General features: G+C 41.2%; 1 protein-coding gene across 18 annotated transcripts in view; it reads left to right on the top strand.

The window, feature by feature from the left end:
- Positions 1-24,230, top strand: part of RALYL (RALY RNA binding protein like) — a 612,319-nt gene that overhangs the window by 230,049 nt on the left and 358,040 nt on the right. Inside the window, exon 1 of one of the 18 annotated variants that reach the window (XM_073330704.1) lies at positions 16,245-16,307. The exons of the other annotated variants lie outside the window; for them this stretch is intronic. The gene's annotated coding sequence lies outside the window, so the exon portion shown is untranslated. Of the gene's footprint in view, positions 1-16,244; positions 16,308-24,230 lie in introns of those variants that run through there. 18 annotated transcript variants of the gene reach the window in all.

The raw sequence follows: 24,230 nt of genomic DNA, 5'->3' as shown, positions 1-24,230 counted from the left end.
GGCTATCCCACATCAGAAGTACATACCAGGGTACATCCTGGACAGCAATGGGGCAAGTTGCAGGACTTTTTGTGGGCATGTTGTGAAACAGTGGTTTATTTTTTGGAGACATGTTCAGAGCTTCATTATCCTCCTCACACAGGAGGAATGGAGAATTTGAACAGGTGGGTGAACCACAGGCCTACTTTTCTCTTGTTGGCACAGAACAGTGAAAGTCCCTTCCTTCCCCCACAGGCTGCTGGAGGAGCAGAAGAGAGGAGCAGAGATATTGTGGGAGTGGGAGCTTGGGAGAAGCATGACAGTGGTAGGAGCAGAAGCTGAAGATTCAGGGAGGAGAAAAGGATGAATGGGGACACAGGCAGGTGCTGCTTATTTTGCCGGAGAAGGTTGGAACAGGGATGAGAAGAGGCACATGAGTGACTAGTTCTCTTGCTCCCCTCCTATTGAATTGAAGAACAAGCAGGCTGTGACTAACTGTAGTGCAGTGTGTATCTGGAGATGAGTAGGGTGCATATATCACAGGACTTAGTGTGTACCATCAAGGTAAATCAGGGAAAGAGAATCTGAGAACACTGAGAAAGGAAGGAGGAAAAAAAGGAAACATGGAAAGTAGAGAGTAGATGGCTTGGAGGATGGGAAGCCTAAACAACACCCACAAAAAAGAATGATTTATTCCCTTACAAATGTGAGGTGTCCATATTTAGTGAATGTTAGAGAACTCGGGACACCAAAGAAACAAGTTCCACTCCAATAGTCAGCAATCCACTTTGTCCCTACTTCATGTGAGTGTTGAGACTTTTAGTCCATTGTTTGAAAAGTGCTTCAAAATCCTTTAATGGAATGTGCTATGTGAGTACAAAGTATTATTCTTACTATGTGTTTCTGGAGCCATGTCACCCCTACATGATGTTTGCATATTTTTTGTTTTGTGATGGATTTATCCATAATTCTACATGTTTTGTCCTTAATTCAAGTTTTCCCTCAGAAGACAATGAATTAATAACAGCTATTTCGGTTATAGTTCAATGTGCTCATTTTTAAGGATTGTTTATGCACAAACTATGACTTAGTTTATCAGTACTTTTGTAAATTATCATGCATCACCCCATATTATCACTTTTTCTGTAGTGCCATAGCCCCTTTTTATTTAAGTTTCCTGTGGATTGATATGTAACATACTCTTGCAAAATTCCAGAAATTAAACCCTGGACTATATTGTAACTTCTGACCAAATTGAAAGCAAAGGCAGGAGGTCATCTCCAGCAAAGCCACTGGGAGAAAGGGCAGAGGTATTGGTTTTGTGGTTATCTCTTCTCAGCAAAAGTAACAACAAAAATTATCTGAAATTCAAATAATAACATGGTTAATTTTTCTTTGGCAACATCAAATGTTTGATGTTTCACTGATATTATAGCCTGCCTGCCTTATGTGAGGCACATTAGTGGTGAATGCTGCTTATTTTTCCCAGTGACTTTTCAAATGATCATTTTCTTTGGTCTCTTATGGAATACCAGCAGTATTCCAACCCATTACATTTCTCACCAATCAACTCACCTTTTGCTTGTGTTCAATAGCCTGATTCTCCAACTCTGAAAGTTATTTCACACTCTTTTTCTTTGCTTCTAATTCAACATTCATTGTGTATAATTGCAGAGTAGAGACACGATTACACTCCAAAGAATTACAATCAAACTTGGCTTGTTAGTGTATAAAGCTCTGGTTGTTAATCACAATCATTTAAATAGTAACTAACCCTCACTAAAACACAGATGGCATGTTGTTATCATTTAGAGCTACCCAGATAAGACACTGTTGCTGTATCCCAAAGAGGGCTTTGCTGTTATGTTTTTCAGTACTGCTTCTCTTCTGTAACACTGAATAATATCTTGTTGGGTGTGATTGCCTCTCAGACACTTAGGGTAAACATAGGAATATTGTACAGCTGTAGTATCTCATTCACATAAAAATGCATATTTTTTCACTGGAAATGAAAAGAGTATAACCACTCACTCCAGACAAAAAAAGAAATAATTTACAGAAGAACAATTGAGACCACTTCCTGTTTACATTGATTAAGATCACTAAAAAAGTATGTTACAAATATGTGCATATTTGACTCTACAAAGCCTTTTTCAAGCTTGATTGATAATGAGAGTTTGAAAAGGTCCCACATCCTCATGCTGAGATACAGGACCTTTGAGAATGCTAAGGTCTGGTGAGTTTCAGTATGCCATAAAATAAGTAGCTGCCTGTTGTCTTTTTCAATGCTACTGACCTAAATAAAACCCAGCTACTGTACATCAAGCACTAGAGCAAATCATAGCATCAGTGTCAAGCCGTTAAGCAAGGATGTTTAATAAGAATGATGAAATACATGATACAGCACTACGATCCACTTCGGAACATCCTGCCTTACTTCAAAAGCATATTGTGGCAAGGATATAAACTGTGTGAATGTAGAAAGGATGAATTGTTACAGTGAAAAGGAAGAGGGATCTTTTGAGAGGCCATGTAGTTCAGTAGTGGCATGAGCAAGAACATCCTGGCCATGTCACTGATTTGCTCTGTGGCCTTGGACAGGTTGCTTAGTCTCTGTGCCATGGCTTTCCCGTCTGTAAAATGGAGATAAAAATGCTTGCTTCCCTTATGCACAAAATGTTGCGACAGGATGAATTAATGTTTTTAAAAATGTAACACAATTCTCAAGAGGGTGTTGTTAATTAGGGACCAAATTGCACCTGGCCTTTCAAGACCGTGCATTTGGAGGAGAATGTAAGGGTCTGGCCCATCTGCACTCTATGTGCTTCCCAAAGCACGAAGGCTGTGCCCTCCATACTTCTCTGAGGATGCTCAGAATCCTACAGGGGAAGGAAAGGGTAACCAAGGTAGGACTGGATCAAGGAAGTAGTATGCTGTACCCCATAACAGTGAAATGGCTTCTGATGCTTCCCTTGAGTTGGTGCATTTCCACACTGCTCCCAATGCCAGGGTAAGCCTCAATCTGAACCTCAAATTGGTACCATCATCACAAGTAGGTCTGGGAAAGGTGTAGCTAGTGTTAGGCACAAAGGCCTCTCTAACCATGTATGAGAAGGCATTTTCTTTCTCTCATTGTAATCTGGCAGTTTTGTTTATCACATTTTCCTTTGTCTGGGAATAGGAGAAATTTTCTCCCTCTGAATTAAACATCTGTAATTCTAGCATTTTACTGCTAACAAGTATCAAAGGCACATATCATTCTATAACCTGCTTAATCCTCACTATCGGGGAATTAAAGTTCTGGACTATTTTCTGACCTTTTAACAATATGGGTTTGTACAATCAAATGCTTTGAAATTGAATTTATGCAAACGGCAGCAAGTATAATGTGAAATGTTCATATGCAAATTAAATTAATTTGTTGCTTTCGTTAATCGACCTCCTTTAGATTAATTTTCAAACTTTACATGTTTGTTTAATCTTAGTACCTTCTGTTTTATTCATGAAATGTTGCTCTCCTGTGCTTTGAAATGGCCTCTGTCTATTCCAGCATTTTCAATAAGAGATTTTCCATCCTACATTTTTAATAAGGTTTCTTATATATGTGTTTGTTTTAAAACAAAAATCATGTCTTTTGGGTGTTCATTAACCGAATATTGCAAAGCATGTCTATTTAGGGAAATCTCATCAATTCCAGAGGAGGTCACCAAATGTCATTCCAATAAAAATAAAATTTGCATGCAGTGCTTCATTTGCAAGCAATGCTTGTTTGTCTTCTCTGGCATTTATTACAGTGATCAAGCAGCTGAAATAATCTGCATATTATGCAAACTAGTCCATTCCCCAGGAAACTTTGTGGGCTTTTTAAAAATATATTAAGCAAAAAAGATTAATGCAAAGGTCTGATGTCAGGCAGAATGAAACAGAATTGGATCTTGTCACAAGAAATTCTTGTTGCTGTCATTATAGGTGACTAACCTATTTCAGGCAATTAAATGTTCTGATACATCAAGGGGTGTATCACTAAAATATGCTTTATTGTGAGTGACTTAAGCAGAATGAAGGATGACTTTACTTGGTTCCTGGCTAATTGGATTATTGTCCACTCTACCAGTGTAACCACAAGGTTCAGTAATAGAACTGGAGCTTAAAAAAAATGCTGGTTATGTAGTGAAATGAGCTTTTAGCTAAAGAGAATTTCAGTGTGGAAATTCTAGCTCAGCTGGGAACTGAATATTAAAAGTACATATAGCTTTCCTACCTCAACAGTGTCATGCTACTGATTGTAAAAGGTCATTTTGTTGTTTGCTGCAAATGGTCAAAATCCTTGTGCTTCATAGAATAATAGAATCATAGAATATCAGGGTTGGAAGGGACCCCAGAAGGTCATCTAGTCCAACCCCCTGCTCGAAGCAGGACCAATTCCCAGTTAAATCATCCCAGCCAGGGCTTTGTCAAGCCTGACCTTAAAAACCTCTAAGGAAGGAGATTCTACCACCTCCCTAGGTAACGCATTCCAGTGTTTCACCACCCTCTTAGTGAAAAAGGTTTTCCTAATATCCAATCTAAACCTCCCCCACTGCAACTTGAGACCATTACTCCTCGTTCTGTCATCTGCTACCATTGAGAACAGTCTAGAGCCATCCTCTTTGGAACCCCCTTTCAGGAAGTTGAAAGCAGCTCTCAAATCCCCCCTCATTCTTCTCTTCTGCAGGCTAAACAATCCCAGCTCCCTCAGCCTCTCCTCATAACTCATGTGTTCCAGTCCCCTAATCATTTTTGTTGCCCTTCGCTGGACTCTCTCCAATTTATCCACATCCTTCTTGAAGTGTAGGGCCCAAAACTGGACACGTACTCCAGATGAGGCCTCACCAATGTCGAATAGAGGGGAACGATCACGTCCCTCGATCTGCTCGCTATGCCCCTACTTATACATCCCAAAATGCCATTGGCCTTCTTGGCAACAAGGGCACACTGCTGACTCATATCCAGCTTCTCGTCCACTGTCACCCCTAGGTCCTTTTCCGCAGAACTGCTGCCTAGCCATTCGGTCCCTAGTCTGTAGCTGTGCATTGGGTTCTTCCGTCCTAAGTGCAGGACCCTGCACTTATCCTTATTGAACCTCATCAGATTCCTTTTGGCCCAATCCTCCAATTTGTCTAGGTCCTTCTGTATCCTATCCCTCCCCTCCAGCGTATCTACCACTCCTCCCAGTTTAGTATCATCCGCAAATTTGCTGAGAGTGCAATCCACACCATCCTCCAGATCATTTATGAAGATATTGAACAAAACCAGCCCCAGGACCGACCTTTGGGGCACTCCACTTGATACCGGCTGCCAACTAGACATGGAGCCATTGATCACTACCCATTGAGCCCGACAATCTAGCCAGCTTTCTACCCACCTTATAGTGCATTCATCCAGCCCATACTTCCTTAACTTGCTGACAAGAATACTGAGGGAGACCGTGTCAAAAGCTTTGCTAAAGTCAAGAAACAATACATCCACTGCTTTCCCTTCATCCACAGAACCAGTAATCTCATCATAAAAGGCGATTAGATTAGTCAGGCATGACCTTCCCTTGGTGAATCCATGCTGGCTGTTCCTGATCACTTTCCTCTCATACAAGTGCTTCAGGATTGATTCTTTGAGGACCTGCTCCATGATTTTTCCAGGGACTGAGGTGAGGCTGACTGGCCTGTAGTTCCCAGGATCCTCCTTCTTCCCTTTTTTAAAGATTGGCACTACATTAGCCTTTTTCCAGTCATCCGGGACTTCCCCGGTTCGCCACGAGTTTTCAAAGATAATGGCCAATGGCTCTGCAATCACAGCCGCCAATTCCTTCAGCACTCTCGGATGCAACTCGTCCGGCCCCATGGACTTGTGTACGTCCAGCTTTTCTAAATAGTCCCTAACCACCTCTATCTCCACAGAGGGCTGGCCATCTACTCCCCATTTTGTGATGCCCAGCGCAGCAGTCTGGGAGCTGACCTTGTTAGTGAAAACAGAGGCAAAAAAAGCATTGAGTACATTAGCTTTTTCCACATCCTCTGTCACTAGGTTGCCTCCCTCATTCAGTAAGGGGCCCACACATTCCTTGGCTTTCTTCTTGTTGCCAACATACCTGACGAAAACCTTCTTGTTACTCTTGACATCTCTGGCTAGCTGCAGCTCCAGGTGCGATTTGGCCCTCCTGATATCATTCCTACATGCCCGAGCAATATTTTTATACTCTTCCCTGGTCATATGTCCAACCTTCCACTTCTTGTAAGCTTCTTTTTTATGTTTAAGATCCGCTAGGATTTCACCATTAAGCCAAGCTGGTCGCCTGCCATATTTACTATTCTTTCGACTCATTGGGATGGTTTGTCCCTGTAACCTCAACAGGGATTCCTTGAAATACAGCCAGCTCTCCTGGACTCCTTTCCCCTTCAAGTTAGTCCCCCAGGGGATCCTGGCCATCCGTTCCCTGAGGGAGTCGAAGTCTGCTTTCCTGAAGTCCAGGGTCCGTATCCTGCTGCTTACCTTTCTTCCCTGCGTCAGGATCCTGAACTCAACCAACTCATGGTCACTGCCTCCCAGATTCCCATCCACTTTTGCTTCCCCCACTAATTCTACCCGGTTTGTGAGCAGCAGGTCAAGAAAAGCACCCCCCCTAGTTGGCTCCTCTAGCACTTGCGCCAGGAAATTGTCCCCTACGCTTTCCAAAAACTTCCTGGATTGTCTATGCACCGCCGTATTGCTCTCTCAGCAGATATCAGGAAAATTAAAGTCACCCATGAGAATCAGGGCATGCGATCTAGTAGCTTCCGTGAGCTGCCGGAAGAAAGCCTCATCTACCTCATCCCCCTGGTCCGGTGGTCTATAGCAGACTCCCACCACTACATCACTCTTCCATAATATCTATAAAGAAAGCCTTTTCCACCTTGATACTTGGTATTTTATTTTGGGGGAAGGGAATAAAGAAATAATAATTGTACTTATTAAAATGCTTTAATTTGTTACAAACTGTAGTTTTCTGGTAAATAAGTAAAATATTGCTACCAAATTACATTTTGGTATGTGCATTTTTAGCTAGTAGAAGGCATTACAGTAAAATTCTCAAAGGCCAGCCTGCCTTTGTTTTAGTGTGAAATCAGCCACGTGTACTTGTAATTTTGCACTCAAACATGTGGAAGCTCAATAGGAAGTTTACATCTGTAATGTTATAAGGGAGCAGTTACATTGCAGCAACCTTGAATTCCAGGAGACTGTTACTAAATAAAAATATGTGAAATCGTTGTAACGAATGGCAGGTTTCAGAGTAACAGCTGTGTTAGTCTGTATTCGCAAAAAGAAAAGGAGTGTTTGTGGCACCTTAGAGACTAACCAATTTATCTGAGCATAAGCTTTCGTGAGCTACAGCTCACTTCATCGGATGCATACTGTGGAAAGTGTAGAAGATCTTTTTATATACACACAAAGCATGAAAAAATACCTCCTCCCACCCCACTCTCCTGCTGGTAATAGCTTATCTAAAGTGACCACTCTCCTTACAATGTGTATGATAATCAAGGTGGGCCATTTCCAGCACAAATCCAGGGTTTAACAAGAATGTCTGGGGGGGGGGGGTGTAATTAGGAAAAAACAAGGGGAAATAGGCTACCTTGCATAATGACTTAGCCACTCCCAGTCTCTATTCAAGCCTAAGTTAATTGTATCAAATTTGCAAATGAATTCCAATTCAACAGTTTCTCACTGGAGTCTGGATTTGAAGTTTTTTGTTGTAATATCACAACTTTCATGTCTGTAATCGCGTGACCAGAGAGATTGAAGTGTTCTCCGACTGGTTTATGAATGTTATAATTCTTGACATCTGATTTGTGTCCATTTATTCTTTTACGTAGAGACTGTCCAGTTTGACCAATGTACATGGCAGAGGGGCATTGCTGGCACATGTTGAATTGGAATTCATTTGCAAATTGGATACAATTAACTTAGGCTTGAATAGAGACTGGGAGTGGCTAAGTCATTATGTAAGGTAACCTATTTCCCCTTGTTTTTTCCTACCCCCTCGAGACATTCTTGTTAAACCCTGGATTTGTGCTGGAAATGGCCCACCTCGATTATCACACACATTGTAAGGAGAGTGGTCGCTTTAGATAAGCTATTACCAGCAGGAGAGTGGGTTTGTGGGGGGTGGGGGGGGGAGAAAAGCTGGATTTGTGCTGGAAATGGCCCAACTTGATTATCATACACATTGTAAGGAGAGTGATCACTTTAGATAAGCTATTACCAGCAGGAGAGTGGGGTGGGAGGAGGTATTTTTTCATGCTTTGTGTGTATATAAAAAGATCTTCTACACTTTCCACAGTATGCATCCGATGAAGTGAGCTGTAGCTCACAAAAGCTTATGCTCAAATAAATTGGTTAGTCTCTAAGGTGCCACAAGTACTCCTTTTCTTTTTTTGTTGTAACAAAATGTACCATTCATGACTTTAAATTCATCATGGTCTGTGAAAGAAAAGTGTCCTTTCTATCAGAAAACTTTAAAAGCACTAGAAATTGAATTACTAGGAATGTTCATTCAGAGGAGATGTTTATTTTTCAGATGGTATCCAAGTCCATTTTGAAACGAGGAACTATATATGGGACATGTTATGCTAATAACATAGTGACTGATCCTGCAAACCATTACTCATGTGAGGAGTCATATTGTCACTTCAGGTTAATAGGATTATTTCTGAAAGTAAGAAGGGTTTGCAGGATTGGGCCATTATTTTTGGAAGGCTTTATGAAAGATGATGATAGCTAGTTAGGTGACCAGCAAAGACTGTTTATCACATTAAAAAAACAAAAACAAAAAACACACACATAATTTTGCTTTTAAAAAAATAACCAGCTGTAAACACACAGTCCTGTTGCTATGACCCTCATGTACCCACCTCCATTCTTTTCAGTAGTTACACTCACTGGTATCTTGTCTTAAATTAGATTGTAAACTCTTTAGAGTAGGGTCTGTGTCTTAAGTTTGTACAGCTATTAACACAATAGGGTATCTATCTTATTGGAGGCACTAAGTGCTGTTGTAATACACAAAATAATAAATCTACATAGAGATTGAGGAGACAGTGATCTCTTAATGGGGGTGGAGGAAAGTAGTTTAGATGTTTTAAAGATAGAAGATAACACAACTGAAAGTTTACTTTCCTAACTAATAAAACCAAATGGTCACAAACTGTGCAGATAATTGTTTCACATACACGGCACATGCTTAGGGTAAAAGATGGCCATCCATAGAATCATAGAATCATAGAATATCAGGGTTGGAAGGGACCCCAGAAGGTCATCTAGTCCAACCCCCTGCTCAAAGCAGGACCAATTCCCAGTTAAATCATCCCAGCCAGGGCTTTGTCAAGCCTGACCTTAAAAACCTCTAAGGAAGGAGATTCTACCACCTCCCTAGGTAACGCATTCCAGTGTTTCACCACCCTCTTAGTGAAAAAGTTTTTCCTAATATCCAATCTAAACCTCCCCCACTGCAACTTGAATCCATGCTTTGTGACTATGGAGGATGTTGTGGGCATGGTCTGAAGAGTTTTGGAACTAATGTAGATGTTTCCACTTCATTACTTTCAATGGAATGGAGTCTTATCTGTCTGCATTAATGAATGGATACCCCTCCAGAAGATATGCTACTGGTTATTTTCTAATGATGATATAATTAGAAAGCAGAAATAGCTCTTAGTGAAAGGAATGCCTGTAGCCACAACCCACAAGCTTCTCAGTTTGACTGTGTTCAAAATCAGGATTATTTGAAGTGTGGAGAGAGGAAACTGGGCAACATTAGAGAAGATGTCAAGATCATAATGATGATCTGAATTTTTGGCATATACTATTTTCCTGCAATTGTTGGATAAATGTAAGTTTTCAGATGCTGTGTTTCAACTATATTTTGTCATTCTTATGATGGATCCTGAAATACAGATCAGAGACTGGTGCACCAAACTGAAATATAGCTATGTTAGCAACCCTAGCCTCAGGAATAATGTCTTGAATTATTTTTAGAAGCGGGGTGTGTGTGTGTGTTTTGTTTTATTGTAATAATAAAGTTATCTTTAATGACAGGGGAATAAACTTTATGTCAGGCTAGCAAGCAGACCTGCTTTTGGGAGTGAAGGTATGAATAGGGAGCCATGGTCCTTACCCAGAAAAATCAGAGCAGATATTGAAAGAAAGTGTTAACTTAAATGGGGCCTCTTGGTGAGAGAGAGCATCCACAGAATAAAACACATGTATAATAATTAATAATAATATAGTAATAATACATGTTCCATCTCATACCAACATGAAAGTACAAAATCAACAAAATACTTTTGTACAAAGAATGCCAAATTATGAAGGTATACAATGTTAGTCTCTGATGGGTGTCCTGGCAACTCTTGGAGTTAATATTCTGTAAAAAACTAAAATGTACTTTCATATACAGTTTTCAGAGTAGCAGCTGTGTTAGTCTATATCCACAAAAAGAACAGGAGGACTTGTGGCACCTTAGAGACTAACAAATTTATTAGAGCATAAGCTTTAGTGGGCTACAGCTCTCTTCATTGGATGCATAGAATGGAACATATAGTAAGATATATATACACATACAGATAAGTTGGAAGTTACCATACAAACTGTGAGAGGCTAATTAGTTAAGATGAGCTATTATCAGCAGGAGAAAAAAACTTTTGTAGTGATAATCAAGATGGTCCATTTAGACAGTTGACAAGAAGGTGTGAGGATACTTAACTTAAGGAAATAGATTCAATTTGTGTAATGACCCAGCCACTCCCAGTCTCTATTCAAACCCAGGTTAATGGTATCTAGTTTGCATATTAATTCAAGCTCAGCTGTTTCTCGTTGCAGTCTGTTTTTGAAGCTTTCCTGTTGCAAAATTGCCACCCTTAAATGTTTTACGGAGTGGCCAGAGAGGTTGAAGTGTTCTTCGACTGGTTTTTGAATGTTATGATTCCTGATGTCAGATTTGTGTCCATTTATTCTTTTGCGTAGAGACTGTCCGGTTTGGCCAATGTACATATGCTCTAATAAATGTTAGTCTCTAAGGTGCCACAAATACTCCTGTTCTTTTTTCATATACAGTGTATCTGCATGTGTGTTCTGAATTTCCTTTGCAAGCAGTGCAATCTGTATGAATATTCTTGGGGCTGGAAACAAACAAGAATCCTGGATTCGTTATTGAGTCACAGAGGGATTCTGGACAAGTTGCTTTGCTTTATCTCAGTTTTCCTTTATGGAAGAGTCATATAGAACTTGATAGGAAAGGTTTATCTTTCTGTAGGTTCTTTTTAAATTATTATAGAAGCTTTCATGGATTCCAAGGCCAGACGGAACCATTGTGATCATAGAATCATAGAATATCAGGGTTGGAAGGGACCTCAGGAGGTCATCTAGTCCAACCCCCTGCTCAAAGCAGGACCAATCCCCAATTCAATCATCCCAGCCAGGGCTTTGTCAAGCCTGACCTTAAAAACTTCTAAGGAAGGAGATTCTACCACCTCCCTAGGTAACGCATTCCAGTGTTTCACCACCCTCCTAGTGAAAAAGTTTTTCCTAATATCCAATCTAAACTTCCCGCACTGCGACTTGAGACCATTACTCCTTGTCCTGTCCTCTTCTACCACTGAGAATAGTCTAGAACCATCCTCTCTGGAACCACCTATCAGGTAGTTGAAAGCAGCTCTCAAATCCCCCCTCGTTCTTCTCTTCTGCAGACTAAACAATCCCAGTTCCCTCAGCCTCTCCTCATAACTCATGTGATCCAGACCCCTAAACATTTTTGTTGCCCTTCGCTGGACTCTCTCCAATTTATCCACATCCTTCTTGAAGTGTGGGGCCCAAAACTGGACACAGTACTCCAGATGAGGCCTCACCAATGTCGAATAGAGGGGAACAATCACGTCCCTCGATCTGCTCGCTATGCCCCTACTTATACATCCCAAAATGCCATTGGCCTTCTTGGCAACAAGGGCACACTGCTGACTCATATCCAGCTTCTCGTCCACTGTCACCCCCAGGTCCCTTTCCGCAGAACTGCTGCATAGCCATTCGGTCCCTAGTCTGTATCTGTGCATTGGGTTCTTCCATCCTAAGTGCAGGACCCTGCACTTATCCTTATTGAACCTCATCAGATTTCTTTTGGCCCAATCCTCCAATTTGTCTAGGTCCCTCTGTATCCTATCCCTCCCCTCCAGCGTATCTACCTCTCCTCCCAGTTTAGTGTCATCTGCAAACTTACTGAGGGTGCAATCCACACCATCCTCCAGATCATTTCTGAAGATATTGAACAAAACCGGCCCCAGGACCGACCCCTGGGGCACTCCACTTGACACCGGCTGCCAACTAGACATGGAGACACTGATCACTGCCCGTTGAGCCCGACAATCTAGCCAACTTTCTACCCACTTTATAGTGCATTCATCCAGCCCATACTTCTTTAATTTGCTGACAAGAATACTGTGGGAGACCGTGTCAAAAGCTTTGTTAAAGTCAAGAAACAATACATCCACTGCTTTCCCTTCATCCACAGAACCAGTAATCTCATCATAGAAGGTGATTAGATTAGTCAGGCATGACCTTCCCTTGGTGAATCCATGCTGACTGTTCCTGATCACTTTCCTCTCATGTAAGTGCTTCAGGATTGATTCTTTGAGGACCTGCTCCATGATTTTTCCGGGGACTGAGGTGAGGCTGACTGGCCTGTAGTTCCCAGGATCCTCCTTCTTCCATTTTTTAAAGATTGGCACTACATTAGCCTTTTTCCAGTCATCTGGGACTTCCCCCGTTTGCCTCGAGTTTTCAAAGATAATGGCCAATGGCTCTGCAATCACAGCCGCCAATTCCTTTAGCACACTCGGATGCAACTCGTCCGGCCCCATGGACTTATGCACGTCCAGCTTTTCTAAATAGTCCCTAACCACCTCTTTCTCCACAGAGCGCTGGCCATCTACTCCCCATTTTGTGATACCCAGCGCCGCAGTCTGGGAGCTGACCTTGTTAGTGAAGACAGAGGCAAAAAAAGCATTGAGTATATTAGCTTTTTCCACATCCTCTGTCACTAGGTTGCCTCCCTCATTCAGTAAGGGGCCCACACTTTCCTTGGCTTTCTTCTTGTTGCCAACATACCTGAAGAAACCCTTCTTGTTACTCTTGACATCTCTTGCTAGCTGCAGCTCCAGGTGCGATTTGGCCCTCCTGATTTCATTCCTACATGCCCGAGCAATATTTTTATGCTCTTCCTTGGTCATATGTCCAACCTTCCACTTCTTGTAAGCTTCTTTTTTATTTTTAAGATCCGCTAGGATTTCACCGTTAAGCCAAGCTGGTCGCCTGCCATATTTACTATTCTTTCGACTCATCGGGATGGTTTGTCCCTGTAACCTCAACAGGGATCATCTAGTCTGACCTCCTGTATAAGACAGGCCATGGAACTTCCCCAAAATAATTTCTAGAGCAAATCTTTAAGAAAAACATCCAATCTGGATTTTAAAATTGCCAGAGAATCCACCATAATTCTTGGTAAATTGTTAATTACCCTCACTGTTAAAACTGTGCATGTTATTTCCAGTCTAAATATGCCTAGAGAATTATATCCCTGCTACAGAATGCTATATGAAGACTTAAAAATACAGAAATGGTATCATCTATTAAATCTCTATCAATTTTTTTAAGAGTGACTTCTATAGAATTCTATTAAATTTAAGGTACCTACTGGCTTCATTTCTATTAATCCTGTGGGATTCTTTTATAAGTGTCAATCCTCATCTGTAAACTTCCCTCACAGGATTAATTGCTTAGGACTCTGTTCTGTCTTGGGTAGCCAGCTTCCAACTTAGGAGGGAGGGTACAGGTGCTATTTGCAAGCAGTTGTCCCCAAAAGGCTTTCTGGGTAATTTAGCCAGACTATCTCCAGGAGTGCAGGGAGGACCATGCATCAGAGCAAGTCTTTGCATTGTGACAGTCTTTGAAGAAGTGCTGTCCTGCACTGGGCCTATTAAGTTGGACAGTGAGTAAGGGGGTTCAGAGCAACGGTGGTTGCCCCACGCCCCTTGTGTTGTCTTATACCATTATTTCTCCTTGAAAAAAAATGCAGAGCTAGTCACATTCTAGCTCTTGATGTTTGAACAGTTCATCAAAGATGTAAAGTGCTAAGTAAGTGCTAAGTATTAAGACAATATGACAAGCCACATACTCTATTTTTACTTACTGAAGTTGCTAGGTGACTTGTCATAATATCTTGTTATATGTCATATTATAACATAAAATTTATTTGGATCCTATATATGCTTCTACATATTTATCTTTAACTTTATAATCCAGCAATGGCAAAATTAACTTCTAAGAAGAGCAGGCTGGAAAAATAGGTTTTTTTGTTCAGTGAAAAATTCAGATTTTGACTTTTTTCTATCCTGAATCAGGATGAAAAGCTAACATTTTGAAATTTTTCACAAAGCTAAACTCCAAAGAAATTGTTTCAGATTGATTGAAATGTTTTGGTTTGGTTTCAACTCTTTTTAATTTTTTTATAGAGCGTAAAGGAAATTTCAAAACAAAATTGTTTCAGACTGTAAAATAAAAACATTCTGTTCTGAAAATGTTAAAATGGAATGTTTCAACATTTTCAAACCATTTTTTAAAATGAAATTTCATTGAAATATTAACAATTTCATGAAAATGCCTATTTAATTAAACACCATTTTCTGATGGAAAACTGTTTTGATGAAAATTTGCAGACCATTTCTTCTTCCCAGTTTCCTCCACATATCTTGTAAGTAGTTCAGAAACTCTGTTGTACTGAGAAAAGGAGTACTTGTGGCACCTTAGAGACTAACCAATTTATTTGAGCATAAGCGCTCACGAAAGCTTATGCTCAAATAAATTGGTTAGTCTCTAAGGTGCCACAAGTACTCCTTTTCTTTTTGCAAATACAGACTAACACGGCTGCTACTCTGAAATCTGTTGTACTGGATTTTGGTTTTGTATTGCTGCCCATTACCATGTGCCTATCAGCACATTCCATGTAGCATAGATTGGCCCTTGTAAAATAGATTAGTCCTGTTCCTCTAACTTTTCACCCATTTGTGGTTATTGAAAGCTGGGTTTGGGTTAAGGTCTCTTTGTGGGTAGAAGAGAACATGTGATGCCATGAATGTCATTGTGGTCCTAGTGAAAAATTTTGTCAAACAGAAGCTCAATGAAATCACTGTTTACTGTGTCAATGTATATTGTAATGTATGACATAAAAAACAACTTGTGTCAGCATTATGCATAGTGATCGAGTTTAGAATATGTTATTCAGAGTTGTTATATGTAGTAACTTGTACAGAAATCAGAATCTTGTAATGAAACTCAGTGAACTTCTGTTAAGCAGGGCAGAACCTGCACACATGCTCAACTGGCAACTCTTTTCAGAGCTGTGTGTTAACTAGATACCTTGTAACGCTCTCTCATTTGGATTGAGGTGGGTGCCTACATGTGTGGCCAGGGTTTCCATTCCCAGAGACGGTGACGACACTACTGTCGTCTAGCTGAATGGCTCCCAGGAGCTAGCAGAGCCCAGCAATCTTATCAGGAAGAGGTTTCTCCACAGAGATTTAGGGCTGCTAGATCATTCAGTGGATTCCTACAGAGCGTAAGTGTTCTTAAGTGATAGAGTTCACTACCACGTACAGCTTTGATCCAATTTGAAGTCTTTTATTTTTCTATAAATTGGCTGCTAGTAGCTCCAAAAAGTAACTTGAATAAATACAGCAGTTTCACCATAGGATCACTGTGTGGATTCCAGTGATTTATGGTAACATATGACATAATTAGAGCTGGGCAAATTATTTTCCGAAAATACATTATTTGATTAATGGTGTTTTTGAACACGTTTCAGCCCAGGGATTGCTTCTGAACTGTTTGCTGTTACTGTTGCTTCAAGTGTTGACTATTTTTAATTCATGATGGCCTCTGTGTATTGGTCACCTGAGTTACATTGTCACAGTTCACAGGAGGTGCTACGCCTCTGACCTTTATGCAGTCTCTCTGGGAGAGAGTGTACCCTTCTTACTGACAGGCCGAGGGCCTCCGCTTTGCTCAAGGTGGAGCCCTGCGATTCCGCTACTCAGAGACTGGGTCCCTGGCTTCCGCACCTTTTTCTCACTGTGGCTTCTTCAACAGGTCCAAATGAGCTTGGAGCCCTGTTGGAAACTTACCTTTCTGGGAGCTATGCAACCAGCAGAAGTTTGCAGTAGGATAGTCTTTTCAAAACAAGTAATCATTTAGTACTCAGCTGGACTACAGTGGTAAGCAATATTGGATTAAAATGGTAACACAAAGCCTAAACACATGTCTCTCATTTAATTTGCCAGCTCTCCTTGTTTAATTAGGCAGGTCTCTTTTTGCCCTGGTCTGGATGGCAGACAGCATACTTGCAGCAAACTTCCCTGGCCTTGCCTAGCTGTTCTGGATGGACTTACCCAATCCATTGGGAAAGGAAGATACTTACCCTTCTCTCCTAACGTCTTAGTCCTTCATCTCAAGGCCCAGTCACACAGTTTTGATGTGTACTGCCCAGATAGGGGAGAGGCTGTGGTCAAACAGGTAATTGCCCATGCACATCCAACAGGTCCATTTGGCCAGAAGTTATTAAACACTAATTGCCTGGTCTCCACTGTATCTTCAAGGTAGCTCCATTCACATGTTGATTTAAAAATAAAATAAAAATTATATTAATAATGATCAATGATAATCCATTAATGCCAACTCAGATTCATTTAGGTGGCCCCCACACTCTCAATTTATTACTTACTACTTTTTTCTGCAAAGAGATTAACCCCTTTACCAAGTGGGTTGGAGTACAGTTTTCATAAAATACAGAAATTTCCCATGTTCTCCACACAAATTATTTTTGCTCCTGAGTAAATGACCCTCAAACCCATGAATGGCTTTCAGGATGGCTGCTGTGCATTTCCAGCACAGATACTCTTCCTAATTCACATTCATACATATATTTCTTGAAACTATCTTAAGAAGTAGGATAGCTCAGTGGTTTGAGCATTAGCCTGCTGAACCCAAGGTTGTGAGCTCAATCCTTGAGGGGACCACTTAGGGATCTGGGGCAAAAATTGGGGATTGGTTGTGCTTTAAGCAAGAGGTTGGACTAGATGACCTCCTGAGGTCCTGTCTAACCCTGATATTCTATGAAAAGCTTATGCCCAAATAAATGTGTTTGTCACTAAGGTGCCACAAGGACTCCTTGTTGTTTTTGCTGATACAGACTAATATGGCTACCACTCTGAAACCTGTCTCTTTCCATGATTATCATTGCCAAACAAAACTTGCTCTCATAAATTTCATGAAAAGCAAATAAACAGAGTAGTGAATCCTTATGTTTATTATTAAAATAAATGTTTGCAACTTAATTTTGGTAGACTTCATTAACCACTAGACATAATTTATTCCTTTGAACTTTGTTCTTTTGTGGTGTTGTGTATATCCATCTCTCTAACTTCCATATTGTATATCATATTCTTTACCATGGTATCAGAGCATCTTATAGGTGAATGATATAATTGGTTTTTTTTTTAATTCTTTTCCTCTTCATCCTCCCACCACTTGCCCTCATTGTTTGGGTTTTAAAATAACCTATAGTCAGATTCTGCTGCCCTTCCTCATGTTAAGTAGTGTCATCATATTCCACAACCATCCCCTTGAAATAACAGCAATTACTTGTGGAGCAAGGTACAATTCAATGTGAGTAAGGGTGGTGGAACTGAACCCATAGTTCTTATGGGAAAGCCCAGCTAAACCAAGTGAATAAGTGGCATTTTGGTCTGGGAGCAGCGGGGTTAGTGACTGTCATATATTATTACCTGGTAATACTCACTCAAGGAAGCTTCCATTCCAAACAAAGCTGACTGGAAAACTTCATCAAAATAAAATTTCAGGTAGTATAGGTGAGTCATAGACTTTTGTTTTCTAACCAACTCTTGTCCCATGTCTGTAACTGTATTACTGAGTTATTATGCCATTTATTTTCAGTACTTTGATAACTCTGCAAGAATTGCAAGGATCCATTGTGATGAGTCAGAATAACGTCCACAGGCACCTCTCTGTATTACCTCTGTGTGTGTGTGTGTGTGTGTGAATGTACTAAATGTTTTAACACATTCATTTAAAAGCTAACTGTTTTTGTATGGCCATTTCCAATATTTATCCATATAAATAATGGAAAAATATTTTACTCTGTAGCCTCTTTTGAATGTGAGCTTAGGACCAATGCAATGCAAAAACCCTCACAGTGATGGTAGGGAACAACATGTGTTTTGATGCTTGAAAGTTCCTAGGTAATTTTTATTTGATCATCAAGCTAAATAAATATGAGCTTTGCATAATTTAAACACAAAGGCACAAGTATTACAGGAATAATAAGTGGAATTTGTTCAAATGCCCACACTAGAAATACAGGTCCATAATAAGTAGTGCCCTGCAGTGCTCACGTGTTGTTCTGTTCTAAAACTAACATTGTATTTTATTAATTTTAACAGCATACAGAATAAGCTTCCAGGCAAGAGAAAAGCAAGCCTGGGAAGTGGAACTGCATAATTTAAAAAAGATTGAGTTTTGTAACTAATGAGAAATACATTAAGAAAACAAAACATGTTTGTGTCTGAATTCCAAATTGGATACTAATTTTGGATCTGATTTTGCAACTCTGAATCATGTTGATCATCACCTTTTGAAGTCATCTAGAATTAATCACTTGAGTAAGTGCTACATGGCATGAGTAAGGGTTGCAGAACTGGGCCTCAAATGCAATATCTTATTTTCCATTTTGCTAAAATTAAAAATGCAAACAAAAATGGGGTCTGAACTCTGAAAAGAATTATCCAAGTCATCAATTTAGAAGGCGTAGTCTTCCAAAAAGCCACACTCTGATCTAAACCCAATTGTTTGGGCAAATATCAAATATCAAAGCAGTCACTACCCCACCTAAACTTTGCTCTTCAAAAACTTCTGCTATGAAGTGGCATTCTTTTTCATAGTATTTTGAAATTAAGGTGGGCAGCTTACTCACTGAGTAGTCATTTTGATGTCAGTGGGACTACTTTCAGAGAAAGGTTTCAGAATCTGCCACCCCTGGCCTGATTTATTAACACACATTTCAGCATGGTACATTCTTTTGTTTTTGGTTTTGCTCTACGTTTCAAATTTGTGCTGTTTAACACAAACTGGTATGGATGTTGGTGAAATGCATTATTATTACCTCAATAACTATAATTGACTACTGCTGGCAGTTCTACCAATAGGGCAGCCTAGAGCAGTGCTCTGCTCAGAACAGAATAAAACCCTGAATTAAATAAATATACTCTAATCCCATTTCTATGGACTATTCCAAACTGTTACTGTTGTTGAATTGTTATGTTCAAACTGTAGCTCTTTCAAATTGTATGTAATGGTCAGTGGGTCAGAGAAGTGCCCAGTGCAGAGAGTGACAGATCCATGAAAATGAATCTTCTATGGTGCTTTAGATTCTGGAACACATATTCCATATTGAGGGCTCCTCAGTAAAAATATCAGAACTCCAGGTAGTAGGTACTTCTATTACTTTTGGGAGTATACACAATAATCTCTTAACAAAATTCCACTCACTTTTAGGGGAAAATGATTTTGAGAAATCTTTTGTGAAATATTTTAATTTAATTTGTTTGTTTATTTATGTCACTTGATACAATTCATTTTAAGAAAATTATTCCAAGTAATGCCCGTCACTGTGATATGGGCCAGATTCTGCTGTGGTGAAAATTGGAAGAGACTCCAGTGAACAAATAAGATTGGATGTTATCCAATAAACAGATTTTATCCAGGTGTTCCTGATTTGGAAGTGCAGGTCAGATTTCTAGAAGTTGCTTATGTCAGAACTGCATTATTTCCTGATGGAACAATGAAATGTGAAAATAAAGATTAAAAAAGAAAACAAAAGCAAAACCAATGTTTTTTTTCAAACCTACAAAAAGGTTTGGGTTCAATTTAGATGAAAGTTAAAGCTAATTTTTACTACAGAAACTGGGTTTCCAAACTCAATATTTTGACTGCTGTTCATCTTGTTTGCATTTTAATGAAAATTAATATTAAGGAATAGATATTTGTTGTTCTAAAGCACTTTGCAAATAATTGTAGTGCTCATGAAAGATGCCAGATTGACAAGCCTAGAACTAAAGTTCTCTGTATATTCACCAAACAGAGCTTAGATAAGAGTGCAAATTTCTTCACCAATGTGACTAAACTTTGATCTGGAAGGTTCATTCTCCATGAATCAATCAATACTTAATGTAAGGGGACTGTTGCCCCCTTACTAACATTCAGGGAGGGGTGTTTTAATTGCTAGCTCCCAGTACTAAAAAGAGGGAAGGGTCGATGGGGAATCAGGGCCCTGAGACTGATAGTCCCCAGGAACAATGGGGAGAGACCAATGCTCCAGGTCAGTCTGAATGACAGGGCAGGCAGGCTAATCAGAGAGTCAGGAGGCCAGGGAGGTCCCGTCCTCCATATGAGCTGGATTTGCCTGTGTCAGACAGAGTGGGGGCCGAGCTAAGGAGAAAGCGCGGGCCCAAGCTGAGTTGGGGAGCAGAGCTGTGCCAGATCCAGAGGGACCAGAAAAGCAGCCCAGAGAGAGCAGACCCTGTCCTGAGAGCAGAGCTGCAGCCCCAAAGCCAGAGGCACAGCCCAGAGAGAGCAGACCTGTGCTGGGGGCAGAACTGCAGCAACCAGAGCCAGAGAGGCCAGAAGAGCAGCCCAGGAAGCAGGTCAGTGCTGGGAGCAGTGTCACAGAAGCAGCCTGCAGAGCAGACCTGTCCTGGGAGCAGAGCTGCAGCAACCAGAGGCAGAGGGGCCAGAAGAGCGGCCCAGGAAGCAGGTCAGTGCTGGGAGCAGTGTCACAGAAGCAGCCTGCAGAGCAGACCTGTCCTGGGAGCAGAGCTGCAGCAACCAGAGGCAGAGGGGCCAGAGAAGCAACCCAGGGAGCTGGAGGCAGAGCAGCAGCAGCAGTGCAGAGACCGAGTGGTGCAGCTGGGGCTGGAGCAGTCTGGAGCTGGGTGCGGTGAGCAGCTGGGGAGACCGAGGGGGACCCTGGGCAGCAGGCCCAGCACAGGGAGACGCCTCAGCCAAGAGGCTCTGCAGGCCAGGCTTGGATCATAACCCTGACAGGGCGGGGGCGACACTGGGAAGAAGGGTCCTACCACTTAGAGCCTGAGAGCGTGAGGCCACCACCAGAGCAAGCGTCCAACCCACAGCATCCCGGCAGCACAGCCAGGACCTGAGAGGAAGGCCTGGGACTTACAAGGACCAGACTATGAACTGCCCTGACATTCCAGAGACACTATTTGTGATGTTCCCTGCCACAGAGCGGGTTGATGTTTCCTTTAACCTTTCCCATTTTCCCTTATTCTTTTTAAAATTAATTGTTGATTAAATAACTTGCATTTGCTTTAAATTGTATGTAATGGTCAGTGGGTCAGAGAAGTGCCCTGTGCAGACAGAGTACCCCGGAGTGGGGACACCCTAGCCCCTGTCCTAGGTGACCACAGCAGGGTTGGGGTTTCGAGCTCCTCAGGAATCCTGGGCCCAGCCCTGTTGGGGTTATGAGGACTCTGCCAGACAGGAGAGTGGAAGGGAAGTCCTCCAGGGCAGGGAGGGCACTGGGTAAAGGAAGTGGGAGCGAGGACTCAGATCCTTTCACTAGCCCACTTCACCGGGGTAGTGCAGAAGCCAGGAAAGTTCCCCACAATAGCGGGACTATTCCCCTGCTTACATTAACCTTGGCTAAAACTGCCATTTTGTGGGAGAGCTATGGTGTATTGTTTTTTCTAATGTGGTAAGTTATGCATTAGGAAAATAAATGAAATCTACAGCTCCTGTTAAGCTGCTAAACACTTTTGGTCCCTTTTGACCTAGACCAGATTTGATCCATTTTTCTAGAGGTAAAAAACTTTGTATTCCATTAGAAGTTTCATGATCAGTCCCTCTACTTTGTGTTATTGTTGTATGAAAGATGCTAAGGAAATGCATATTGTGAATTATTGATATATAAGTAGTCAGTACTAACCTTTCCATAGAAAGAGTGAAATAATTCTCTGTGGGCTTTATCCTTGAGACTCCATAGAGCTGCAGTAACTGCACCAACACAGTGACTAGGCAGACTGTGAGTAGAGTAAAATCACTGTTGCCAACTCTTACAATTTTATTGCAGAAATTTCAGTATTTTTTCTGAAATCCCCACCTTCTAGAGTCATGTGATTATATGATAATCTCCACTTTCACATTCTTTAAAAATAAAACTAAGTCTCTAGCTGTCTTGGTTATGGAGAAAAGCTCAAAACATGAACCCTAAAGACTCAGAATCCTGAAGGCAAATACAAATGTATTATTTTTAAAATGTCATGATTTTTTCAAGGCATACTCAAGATTTCTGGGCTCTTGGTGTTCATGGCACTGCTCTATTTTGTCTGAATGAGGACTAGATGACTAATCCTGCACCACTGAAGTTGATGGCAATATTTCATATGACTGCAATGGTGCAGAACCAGTTTCTTGCAGAGGAGCTTGCTGCAGTGGATATTGGTCCCATTCTGTTCATTTAGTGATACAAACCTATTTTAGGTTTCAGAGTAGCAGCCATGTTAGTCTGTATTCGCAAAAAGAAAAGGAGTACCTGTGGCACCTTAGAGACTAACAAATTTATTTGAGCATAAGCTTTCATAAGCTACAGCTCACTTCCTCGGGTGCATTCAGTGGAAAATACAGTGGGGACCCGACCGTATTTTCCACTGAATGCACCTGATGAAGTGAGCTGTAGCTCACAAAAGCTTATGCTCAAATAAATTTGTTAGTTTCTAAGGTGCCACAAGTATTCCTTTTCTTTTTCCGAAACCTATTTTAAACTGTTAGCTCCTTGGAGCTGTGATCTGTAGGTACACCATTCCACTGTACTGCAGAGCAACTGCACAAAAGGCAATTATGTTCACTGCACTATTCCATATGGTCCAGGGCTAGGATCTTTGAGCTGAATGGTTTCGCAAGGGAAAACTGCAGGGCAGAGAACAAGGGAGTTGTTTCTTGGAAATAGAGCTGATTCAAGGCTTGTCTATATAAACTCTTATCTCACAGCAAGCTGGGATGTAAATCTACCCTGCACAAGCCTTCCGGGCATGAAGTGTTCATGCTGACCCTGCTGCCATACACTAAAATTTCCCTAGTGCACTTTGATCTACTCCTGTCTAAACACTCCAATATGAGCACAACCTTAATTCTGGTATTTCCTAACTTTGAAGAACTTGCTTTTGCAACCTTAATAATGTTCTTTTAACACAAGGGTGGGGAACCTTTTTTCTGTCATGGGCCATTGACCCACAGAAAAAATCAATCGCAGGCCACTCTGGGCGGGCGCGGAGGCTTGGGGCTTCCCCCCGCAGCAGGGCTATCTGGCACTTGCGGCTCCAGCCCCACAGGATGGGTGCAGAGGCTCGGAGCTTCCCCCCATGGTGGCTCAAAACTGTGCTGGCAGCTCCAGCTCCGCGGGGGGGAGGGTGCCGCGGGCCAGATGAAATTAACCAATGGGCCTGATCCAGCCTGTGGGCCATAGGTTCACCACAGACGCAGTGCATGGGGGGCATGCAGGGTCACGTATTACCCCAGCCCCAGATTTGCTGCTTGGCTTGGACTGAGCATGCTCAGTAACACTGCGGAAGCCGGCTGCCCTCACTCTGCACCCTTCCCACAACTCTCAGTAAGCACAGGTCATCTCTGTCTTTTAACAGGTTTTCTTGAGTGTAATATGTATATAGACTGTTTGGATTTTCCATTATAAATTTTAAATAAGCCACACTTTAAAAAAAGGCAAAAAACTTTGTTACTGTAATAGAGGGAGCTCCAAATATTAAACGCCAGATGTGACATTTCATAGTCTTCCCTTTCATTCTTGAGATCACAATTATCCCTGTCCATGAAGATTTTCTCCTGCATACTACTATTTTTTTTACTGTGCTCTTTCATTGTTCTAATACTCTATGCATGGTAATTGTTTTCCCTTTGAAACTTAGACTCTTCATGTTTCAAAGCTTGTACTCAGTGTATTATGTTTTTGCAGTGATTTGCTTGAGGTGCCCAGTTATTACTGCTGGCATTCATAACATGGCAACCGGTGAAGTTGCTGATAGACCTAGTGAGTC

This window comes from Lepidochelys kempii, chromosome 2 (genome assembly GCF_965140265.1).
Source record: "Lepidochelys kempii isolate rLepKem1 chromosome 2, rLepKem1.hap2, whole genome shotgun sequence".
Lineage (NCBI taxonomy): Eukaryota > Metazoa > Chordata > Testudines > Cheloniidae > Lepidochelys > Lepidochelys kempii.
Note: the sequence above shows the minus strand (reverse complement) of the source record. Positions and strands in the feature narration are given on the sequence as shown.